The sequence below is a fragment of the Notamacropus eugenii genome, chromosome 1 (genome assembly GCF_028372415.1).
Source record: "Notamacropus eugenii isolate mMacEug1 chromosome 1, mMacEug1.pri_v2, whole genome shotgun sequence".
NCBI lineage: Eukaryota > Metazoa > Chordata > Mammalia > Diprotodontia > Macropodidae > Notamacropus > Notamacropus eugenii.
The window spans coordinates 406,453,550-406,462,841 of NC_092872.1; positions in this window are offsets into that span (position 1 = coordinate 406,453,550).

Sequence of the window (9,292 nt, forward strand, 5' to 3'; positions counted from 1 at the left end):
AAATAGGCTAACTCAATTGGCAAAGGAGGTTCAAGAAGCCAATGAGGAGAAGAATGCTTTCAAAAGCAGAATTAGCCAAATGGAAAAGGAGATTCAAAAGCTCACTGAAGAAAATAGTTCTTTCAAAATTAGAATGGAACAGATGGAGGCTAATGACTCTATGAGAAACCAAGAAATCACAAAACAAAACCAAAAGAATGAAAAAATGGAAGATAATGTGAAATATCTCATTGGAAAAACAACTGACCTGGAAAATAGATCCAGGAGAGACAATTTAAAAATTATGGGACTACCTGAAAGCCATGATCAAAAAAAGAGCCTAGACATCATCTTTCATGAAATTATCAAGGAAAATTGCCCTAATATTCTAGAACCAGAGGGAAAAATAAATATTGAAAGAATCCACCGATCACCACCTGAAAGGGATCCAAAAAGAGAAACTCCTAGGAACATTGTGACCAAATTCCAGAGTTCCCAGGTCAAGGAGAAAATATTGCAAGCAGCTAGAAAGAAACAATTCAAGTATTGTGGAAATACAATCTGGATAACACAAGATCTAGCAGCTTCTACATTAAGGGATCGAAGGGCGTGGAATAGGATATTCCAGAAGTCAAAGGAACTAGGACTAAAACCACGAATTACCTACCCAGCAAAACTGAGTATAATACTTCAGGGGAAAAATTGGTCTTTCAATGAAATAGAGGACTTTCAAGCATTCTTGATGAAAAGACCAGAGCTAAAAAGAAAATTTGACTTTCAAACACAAGAATGAAGAGAAGCATGAAAAGGTAAACAGCAAAGGGAAGTCATAAGGGACTTATAAAAGTTGTACTGTTTACATTCCTACATGGAAAGACAATATTAGTAACTCTTGAAACTGTTCACTATCTGGGTACTGGGTGGGATTACACACACACACATGCACACGCACACACACATAGAGACAGAGTGCGCAGAGTGAATTGAATAGGATGGGATCATATCTTAAAAAAATAAAAAAAATGAAATCTAGCAGTGAGAGAGAAATATATGGGAGGAGAAAGGGAGAAATGGAATGGGGCAAATTATCTCTCATAAAAGAGGCAAGCAAAAGACTTTTTTAGTTTGGGGAAAAAGAGGGGAGGTGAGAGAAAAACATGAAGTTTACTCTCATCACATTCCACTAAAGGAAGAAATAAAATGCATACTCATTTTGGTATGAAAACCTGTCTTACAATACAGGAAAATGGGGGATAAGGGGATAAACAGGGTGGGGGGGACAATGGAAGGGAGGGCATGGGGAGGAGGGTGCAATTCGAGGTCGACACTCATGGGGAGGGACAGGATCAAAAGAGAGAATAGAAGTAATTGGGGGCAGGATAGGATGGAGGGAAATATAGTTAGTCTTATACAACACAACTATTGTGGAAGTCATTTGCAAAACTATACAGATGTGGCCTATATTGAATTGCTTGCCTTCCAAAGGGAGGGGATGGGGAGGGAGGGAGGAAAAGAAGTTGGAACTCAAAGTTTTAGGAACAACTGTCGAGTACTGTTCTTGCCGCTAGGAAATAAGAAATACAGGTAAAGGAGTATAGAAAGTTATTTGGCCCAACAGGACAGAGGAGAGGATGGAGACAAGGGCCGAGAGAAATGATGGAGGAGAGAGCGGAGTGGTGATGGGGACAATTGGAATGCTCGGTGTTTTGGGGTAGGGGGAGGGGACAAGGGGGGAGAAAATTTGGAGCCCAAAATTCTGTGAAAATGAATGTTAAAAGTGAAATAAATAAATATTAAAAAAAAAACCCAAACAAACAAACAAACAAAAGAATATTAGAAAGTAGGATCTTTAAAAATAGGAATTGTTTCGTTCTTTGCCTTAGTATCTCTAGCACCTAGCACAGGGCCTGATACATAGCAGTCATTTAGCAAATGCTTTATCAACTGATTTCTCCATATTCTGCCATAAGTCAGAAACCTAATTGCATCGATGATCTAAAGCAGACCTGCTTTGTCCATGTCTGTAGCCTCCATCGTTTCTTTTCCGTGGTGCTTTTGGGGTTTCTTCTATCCATGTGTTCTGTTATTTCTTTCCCATTTCTCCAGTCCTCTCTTGTTATCCACTTTCTCTAATTGGAACCCTGGAGTCTTGAGGGTTTGTCAGGGCACACATCATCTGACTCCCCAGGAACACCACACAGCTGAAGTAACCAAGGCTCTCCTTTCCACTTCAAGCTTAATTGCTTCCTATACCAATTAATTATTTGTCATAGAGACCTGCTCCAAACCAACTACAATAGAAATACATTATTTGTTGCTGAGTCATGAAGACGTGGGGGCAGGGGAGGAATAAGGGAGAAAAACCAATGTCCTATAGGTTGTATTTCTCAATTTTGTCGTTCATTGTGATCTAGAGTTACATCTAGCATTTCTCACTTGACTTCTCAGACAGATGATTTCCTTTGAGCCAATTGCCCTGTATCTGACCCAGGCTGATAAATGCAGACAAACCATTGTCCAATGAGTATTCCATATATACAGTAAGATGCTTAGAAGGCGGACAGTTTAAGGGAATCACAAGGAAGTATCCTTCACTAACCTTGAAACCAGTGATCTTCAGAGTTACTTTGAGAGCATATCTTGTCTCAGAGCAGGTTAAATAGGAATGGGAAGTAAACTCTATGAAGGTCATGCTCCTGTATTTCTGTTGCTCAGTATCACTAACTGTTCTAGGAAGGCCAAATACTCCCCTCTTCACTGTCACTCACTATCCATACTCCTGTCTAGGTGTAGCATACATTCTTGCCTTTCATTTAACTTAGTGCATATTATTTCCATTTTATTCACTATGGAAAGTCTTCATTCCCCAATTAATATAAACAACATGTCATTTTTACAACATAAAATCTAAACTTCATAGTCTGGTAGTCAAGGTTATCTTCTGTGTGGGTTCTACCTATCTTTTCAGCCTTATCTCATACTACATCTCTATTCATACCTCACATTCCAGTGAAACTCACCATAGTGAAAAGAACTCTGGAGTAAGAGAACCTTGGTTCAAATCCCAGATTTGATGCTTATTTTCTATGTAACGTTGGTCAAGACACTTGCACTTTGGAGAACTGCTCCAGTGCTGTGGGGTTGATTTCTATAGTTTTGGTCTTTAAGACTCTGAGAGGGCAGGTGAAGTATGATGTGTTGTGATGTGGTTTTGAGATCTATTTCAAACCCAGATTTTTGTCTTGTGCATTTTTCTCTTTTCATCTACTCTCCTGCAAGGATTTCTTTTGCAGCACAGAACACTGTTGCCCCAGTGCTTACTGTCTGTGACAGTGCCAGCAAGCTTCCTCAACCTGGAGCATGGATCTCCATGATGTTGAAAAGAGGGAAGGGGGACCATTGTCTTGGATTGGGTTTTGTTGTAAGTTTCTCTGTTGGTTCCTTAGGTTAGCTTGTACAGCCTCATTGCTGGATGCATTGGTTTTCCCTGAGAATGTACACTAGTGCTTCTTAAACTGTGGGTTATGACCCCATATGGGGTTATGAAAAATTTGGCAACACTAAAAGATTTCTGAATGTACAATGACCAAAATTTCATTAAAAGTTAAACGCTTAAAGAATCCAAAGTATTTCTGGTAGCACTTGCCCGTGTTGCATCTTGCAATTTCACTGTAGCTTTGGTTCTGGACACAAAGCACACTCACTTTGCACTACTCATGCCCTCAGGCCATAAAAAGCCAGCAAATGTGGCCAAAAGGTGAAAAGAGTTAAAAAAGTTGAAGGCCTGATGTAAACCATCCTCTGTCTCTCCCTTCCCCCACAGGTGCTTGAGCACCATGACTAATTACTAGGGGCTTAGGTGAATTAATAAACAGGTTTAAGTAATGGACATAGTACTCAAAATGGAACAAATCTGGAAGATATCTGCTATTTTTTGATGATAGAATCAGGATCCAGAAAGATCTCTTCAGGTTAAGATGATAAGATATATTTTAATGCCTATTAAATTTCAAGCCTTAGGCATGATTAAAAACAAAAACAGAAACAAACAACCTAAATGCAGGATGGGGACTCCCCAACAGTCCATGTAGAAAAAGATCTGGGGATATTAGTATTAGATTTTAAGTGCTTCTGTCCAATTTACCTTTCCAGGTTTCGCTACTCCTGTGTTGGCATTTCAAAATTTCTTCACAGTTCTGGTCTTTTAACTGAGAATGCTTGAACATATACACATACATAAATCTATATATGTATGCATATATGTGTGTTTATATGTACATGTGTGAATGTGTATATATGTATATATAAACACACACATATACATACACACACGCATACACATACACACATTTATGAGTATTTGTGTGTATAAAAGGTTCATAGTTTCCCCTACAGGATTATACTTACTCTTGCAAGGGAAGTCTTTTATCTTTTGGAATATTAAGAGTCCAAGATTTTCTCTTATTTATAGTACTTTTATTATAGCCTTGTATGATTCTAGTTGTGGTTCCTTGGTATTTGAACTCTTGGTTCATGTAATATTTTTTTATTTGACTTGGAAGGCTCTGGTTTTGACTATGCTATTATTGGGTATTTTCAGCACAGAGTTTCTTTCAAGAGGTGATCAGTAGATTTTTTTTTTTCTACGTTTACTTTGCTTTCTGGTTCTAAAATACCTATGCAGTTTCCTTTTACAATTTATTCAAACATAGTACAGTTACGGTTTTTAGTGATTCTGAAATCTCTGATTCCTTAATGAGTCTTAAAATTATCTCTCTTTGATCTGTTTTCCATGTCACTTGTTTCTAATAATATATACCTTACCTTTACTTCTGTTTTTCAACCTTTTTGACTTTGTTCTAATATTTCTTATTATGTGTAATTATTGAATTCTGATTATTCCATTCTGCTGTTCAGGAAACTCATTACTTGTATAACTTTTTCCTTTTGTGATATTTATTCTCCTTCCATTTTCCTCCATAATTCTTGTTTAATTCTAATTTCATTTTTTCTTCATTTCTTTTAGCTACTCTTGTGGACAAGTCATTTTTTTCCTGTTGGTTTATTAATATTTATTGTGGAGATACTTTTTTCATCTGAGTTTATTTCTTGGACTTCTATTAATCCATAATATTTCCTTGTTTTTTCTCTTGTTTTCACATTTTTTTTTTCCTGCTGCAACCACTTCTATCAAAGTTTATACGATCTAAATTTATTTCTCAGGCTTTGGATTAGTTTTCTTGGTGTGACCCCTGTCCCAGACACTGCTAAGGTCTGTCCATTTAAAAAAATAGTTTTGGATTGGATGAAGTACCTACTTCTGCTATTTTCTTTTTCTGTTTTGTCATCATTTTCATATAGCATATTCTTACAAAATTTAGTAGGCTATGTGAGAGAGAGCTAGGTTCCTCTATATCCTTTCACATTGTCATCCTAACTGGAAATGTGGGATGAATTCTCTTATTTAGGTTCCTTAGGATAGTGTTGGGGAACATAGGCTAGAGACCTTGGACCTTGATATTGAACCATTAATGACAAATTTAGGGGTTTAACCTCTTCTAAGTTCTAGAAACCCCTTTTGAAAGGGGACACAAGGTTCATTTGTCCAGCCTTGTGTTCCACTAATGAATTCATTGTGCTATGCTTGTTCACTGTAGGGACAACTGTGGAACAGAATTTGTTCTTAGTCCTGGTTTATGAAATAAAGGAAGGAACAACAAAGGAATCCCTTTGAGTCAGGGCAAGCATTCTCAGTTCTTAGGATACTCACTGAGAAAGACCATTATGATGGTAAAGGGAAGTAATACTTCAATCATACTTTATTTAGGTACAGGAAGTAGAGAGGCAAATGGTGTGGAAATTACTGAGGTAGATGATGTGGAGATGGGAGGTGGGGTTGTGGAGGGAGGCAGGCAGCATGGGGAAGAGAATGGGGAAGAAGAGGGGCACAGAGATTCAGTTATATAAAGTTGGATCAAATTTGGGAGCATTTGAGTAGCATAGACCATGTTTTAAAGAAGAATTAGAACTGAAGGGAAAAGCCATGAAAAAGAAAAAACAAAAAAAAATGAGAATAGTTTGCTTTGATTTGCATTCAGACTCCATATCGCTTGCTCTGATGGCCATCAGGAGTCTTTTGGAATTGTCTTGCATCATTGTGTTGCTGAGAAGAGCTAAGTCTATCATAGTTGATCACTGCATAATCTCACTGTTATGATATACAACGTTCTCTTCTTTCTGCTCACTTCACTCAACATCAGTTTGTTAAAGTTTCCAGGTTGTTCTGAAATCCACCTGCTCATCATTTCTTAAAGCACAGTAACATTCCATTACATTCATATACCACAACTTATTAAACTATTCCCCAACTAATGAATATCTTCTCCATTTCTGATTCTATGCCACCACAGTAAGAGCTATAATAAATATTTTTGTACATGTGAGTTCTTTTCCCTCTTTTATGATCTCTTTGGTATACAGACCTAGTAGTGTTATTACTGGATCAAAGAATATGCACAGTTTTATAGCTCTTTGGGCATAGTTCCAAATTGCTCTCGAGAATGGTTGAATCAGTTCACAGCTCTTCCAATAATGCATTAGTATCCTAATGTTCCTACATATTTTCCAACATTTAGTATTTTCCTTTTCTGTCATATTAGCCAATCTGATATGTGTGAGATGGTACCTCCGAGTTGTTTTAATTTGCATTTCTCCAATCAACAGTGATTTTGAACATTTATTTATATGACTATAAATAACTTTAATTTCTTCTTCTGAAAACTGCCTGGTCATATCTTTTGGCCATTTATCAATTGGAGAGTGGTTTGTGTTCTTAGGAATTTGATTCAGTTCCCTATATAATTGAGAAATGAGGCCTTTGTCAGAAACACTGGCTGTAAAAATTGTTTCCTAGCTTTCTGCTTTCTTTTTAATCTTGGTCACATTGACTTTGTTTGTGCAAAACCTTGTTAATTTAATGTAACCAAAACTATCCATTTCGCATTTCGTAATGTTCTCTCTCTCTTGTTGGTCATAAATCCTTCCCTTCTCCATAGATATGACATGTAAACTATTCCTTGGTTTCCTATTTTGCTTATGGTGTCACCCTTTATGTTTAAATCATGTGTTCATTTTGACCTTATCATAGGGTGCGGTATGTTGGTGTATATCCAGTTTCTGCCATAATGTTTTCCAGTTTTCTCAGCAGTTTTTGTCAAAAGTGAGTTCTTATCCCAGATGGTTTTCCCTAATTTAGCACATAGTCTCTGGATGTGGTTTCTGTTAATTTATGAGGCAGTTGTCAGTGACTCCTATGCTCCCCTAATTTGTGAGATAACATAAGTAATTGTTATACCTCTTAATTTAAGGGAGAGTTTGTAAGTATCCCCTTTTGCAATCTTATTTCTTAGTGTTGTTACGTTATACTAGCTACTTATAAACTTACTCTACTAACTAGGGGAAGGGGTAATCAGGGGGACTAGATCCAAGATACAATTTCAACATACTATACAATTATCCAGACAACTTCTTTCAGTCTTGTCCATGAGAAAAGCATGAGAGACCTTCTCAAATGCTTTGCTGAAATCTAGGTAAATTATATCTTTAGTATCTCTTCAAAGATCAGTTTTGAAACTGTGTCTGAAATGAAAATGATGTTAGCCTGACATTACCTGTTCTCTTTGAAAAAAAAAAAAAGGAATGCTTTTTGTACAGTGGCCATATTAGTCATCTCTGTATTATTTCAATTTTAGAGTATGTGCTGCTGAATGACTTTGTTTTTGATAAAGCCCTACTGACTATTTGTGTTCACTATTTCCTTTGCTATTCATTCATTAATCATATTTTTAATAATGTAGACTTGAATTTTGCTGGGAATGGAAGATAAGCTTGCTGTCCTATAATTGCCAGCTTTTATTCTGTTTCCTTTTCTGAAAATCAGGATAGTTGCTCTTTTCTTATCTTTTAGTACATCTCTCATTACCCATAATTTTTCAAAGATTACTGACTGGCCATCTCCTGTGTCTAGAATGCAGTTTTTTTCTCATTCTAGTCAGATATCCTGAGTTCCTTAAGAATTCAGGTATAAGGCCTTCTCCTATATGGGACCTTTTCAGATGCCTGAGTTGCTAATGCCCTTCCTCAAATAAGTTTGTATTTACTTAGTATGTATTTTAGATTTCTACTTATGTTTGTGTATTATTTGCCCAAATTAAATGTGAGGTTCTTGAATGTAGGGACTGTTTTTTTCTTATTTTGGGTCTCATGCACCCAGTTCCTGGCACATAGTAGGCACTTAAAGTAGGCTTGTAGATTATTGGCAGTGTGACTCAGCAGTCACATTTGTTAGTTCTTTCAGTATCTGAGGCTGTAATTAGTTAACTTGAATTGAAGGAGGTTGATATAAGGTCCTTTTATATTCTCTGCCTTGTCTTGACTGTCAGCTCTGCATGAGCCATTTCTTTTGATTCTAGACCCAAGATCATTCTCCTTGTCAGAGAACACAGAAGTCAATAAGAGTTTATCCTTTTCTCATCAATAGTTAGTATACTCCCATTCTCCCCAAACAACAGTTTGAACCTATATTTGATCTTTTTAAAAAATGTACCTAAGAATTGATAATTCAAGTCAAATTAGCAAGCATTAAATAAGCACCAACCATGTTTAAGGAACTGTGCTAGATGCTGTGAATACAAATACAAAAGTAAAACAGTCCCTGTCCTCAAGGAGCATACATTCTAATATGCGGGACCACATACCCATATCTAGACATATGTCACACTCATACAAAAGGGATGCAAGATACTAGCATCTGGGATGCTGGGGAGAGAAGGCAGCTCAGAGGAACCTCAGACAGAAGGTAGTCTTTGAGTTGGCTTTTGAAAGGAACCAAAGATTCCAAGAGGAGGAGCTGTAGATGGAGTACATTCCAGGCAGAGTGGACAACCAGGGCAAAGGCACAGACAGAAGAGTGAATGAACTATGTGAGGAATAAGAAGAAAGCCAATGTGGTTGGACCATAGAGTGTATGGAAGAAAATAATGCATAATAAGTCTGGAAAGGTAAAAATGGGGCTAATTCGTGAAGAACATTAAGTGCCACACAGAGGAGGCTATATTTGTTCCTACAGGGAATAGGAAATAACTGCAATTTATTGAGTAGGGAGTGGGGATGATGTGGTTAAACCTGTGCTTTAGGAATCTCATTTTGCTGGCTTTATGGAGGATGAATTAAAGTAGGGAACATTTATGGTAGAGAAATGGATGAGAAGGCTGTTTATAGAAGTGAGAATCATAAAGGCTTGGACAAAACAGTA